The following is a 2,624-nucleotide window of genomic DNA, read 5'->3' on the forward strand; positions in this document are numbered from 1 at the left end:
GGAGAGTGCAACACTCTTCCAAACACTGATACAATTACACAAATCCCAAGTACATGGGAGAGTGCAACACTCTTCCAAACACTGATACAATTACACAAAAATTCACTGAGGAATACAGTACCTGTTCTTATGAAAGTCAGCGATTTTCAAACCCGTGCACAAATCATATGCACCTAAAATGCTAAGTCAGGGCTGGAGAGGTTGCAGTGAGAACATTTGCTGCTCTTCCAGAGGACCCTGATTCTCAGCACACGTGCCAGGTGGCTCACAAGCACGTTTAACTGCAGCTCCAAGGGTTCAGTTCCTTCTTCTGGACTCTGCGGGCTCCTACACTCACATGTGCACGCACACATACACATGATTTAAAAAAGAACAACCGAAAGGACTTGAGAGGTGATGCTTAGTCCCATCCCCTGTTGCCTCTGAGTCTGGAGGCCAGGGCTGGGCCTGGGAGCCTGGAGAGCTTGTGTTGCTCGTGAGCCCCAGCTGCTGCTGTAGCAGCAGTTTTTGCAGGGCCCCTACCCATAAGTAACCCCACTGCTTTCCAGGACACTAGTTTGGAGTAGACTTTATAGGCAGGAGATTGCAATGGAGTGGAGACCTGCTGCCCATGCTATATACAAGAGGGAGTGTCCAGGACTGGCCATAGTGAAGGACAGCCCGGACAAATGGGAGGTGCCATGGAGTTTTGTTGACACAAGGTCTTACTGTGACATTGAAACTGACCTTGAAGTCGCTGTACCTTTGCATGTATTTCCCAAGTGCACATTTTGTTGTTTTTGTTTTGGGGTTTTGTTGTTTTTAAGAGTCAAGGTCTTAATGTACAGCCCTGGCTTGGCCTGGAGCTCATTATGTTAACCTGGCTGGCCTTGAACTCACAGAGATCCACCTGTTTCTACCTCCCAAGTGCTGGGTGGGATTAAAGGCATCGGTGTGATCGAATATCCTCCAACATCACCATGACAGCTGGGAACTAAGTGTACACAGACACAGAGGTGGTGTGCATGTCCTTGGGTGTCTGGGGAAGGGGTGTGGCCTCCGATAGGGAAAGGGGGGGTACACTTCCAACTACTCTGAAGGCTTGAGGCTTCAGGCTACATGAAACCAGAAGTCTACATCACTGAGTCTGGATCCTGTCTTGGGTGTGGTAATCTAAGCATTCGGAGGGAAGACCACTCAGGAATTTACTCCTGAGATCAAATTCAGGTTGTCAGGCCCCTGCAAACACATCTATGCTCTCACCCCCGCCACACACATACTTCATTCCTAATTTTTAAAAATTTTATGTGTAGGGTTGTGTTGACTGCAAGTAAGTCTGTGCCCCATTTGCATGAAGTACCCTTGCAGGTCAGAAGAGGGCGCCAGAGCCCCTGGAACTGAAGTTACAGATGGTTGTAAGCTGACATGTGGGCACCAAAAACCTGACCCTGGGTCCTCTGTAAGAGCAACTGAGGCAGGAAGCCATTCTGAGTTCTACCGCAGAGACCCTGTCTCAAAAACAAAGCAAACAAAATAAAACCTATCATGATTCAGCAGTGAAAAGATCCGACGAGCTCAGTGCCCCCTTAAGCTACCAGCACTTCCCCCTCAAAAAGGGAGGGCACCTGGAGCCACATACACAGTCAGTCATGCAAGCCCCGAGTTCTGTCTTACAGTAGTCTTGAGTGGTTTTGCTCCAGAGACTCGCAGCCATGGTGGTTGGAGTTTCGAAGGCAGTAGCCTGAGACCTGCAGGAAACTTACCAGGGAAATCTTAAGCTCCAGGCTGGAGAAGGGAGGGAGGGAACAGAGACCCAGACAGGCAAAGAAAAACAAAGCAGGTTTCAACATGGTCTGGGGGTTGAATCTGAGAGACCAGGGTCCTTGAGTTCTCACAAACTAATTGCTGGACACTGACGGCAGAGGAGGGAGGTGGGACCTTGCCCAAGACCAGGCCCTTCAGCTGAGTATTCTCTTAAAAAGAATGGCCCGCGGAAGGCTCTCTGCCACCCGCAAAACACAGCTAGCTCCACCTCCTGCAGTACTTGTACGGGAGCCGCTGTTGTAACATACCCTGGGTGAGCGCAGACGCTACCTGGATAAGGCTTGACTGCTCGGTTTATATCTTTTCAGCTGGTAGAAAGCAAGGTCACCTGAATGGGGATGAGAAGCGAGGCCTGATTAGCATGGGCTGATTGGAAACAGGCAGGCCAGTCACAGCAGCCTCTAATTGGCTTGTTTGGTTTTTGTTTTGTTTTGTTTTTGAGACGGGGTCTCTCTCTCTCTCTAGCCCTGGCTGTCCTGGAACTTACTGTTTAGACCAGGCTGATCTCGAACACACAAAATTCCGCAGGTGTGCACATGGTAGCCAGTATTTTCTCCCCCCGAGTTGTTAAGTCTATTTGGATGAATTTGAGAATATGAGTCTGTTTTTTCTTTTCCTTGAGTTGTTGTTTTTCTGTTTTGAGACAGGTTCATGTTGTAACTCCAGCCTACATACCTCATGCTAGTCTTGACTTCAGAATAGGGCACCACGTCTCCTGGAACCAGAATTACAGACAGTTGTGAGTCCCCATGTGGGTGCTCAGGTCTGGTGGAAGGGCACAGTGCTCTGAGCAGGCAAGGTCTCTCCAGCCCCAGGTTACC

This window comes from Mus caroli, chromosome 8 (genome assembly GCF_900094665.2).
Source record: "Mus caroli chromosome 8, CAROLI_EIJ_v1.1, whole genome shotgun sequence".
NCBI lineage: Eukaryota > Metazoa > Chordata > Mammalia > Rodentia > Muridae > Mus > Mus caroli.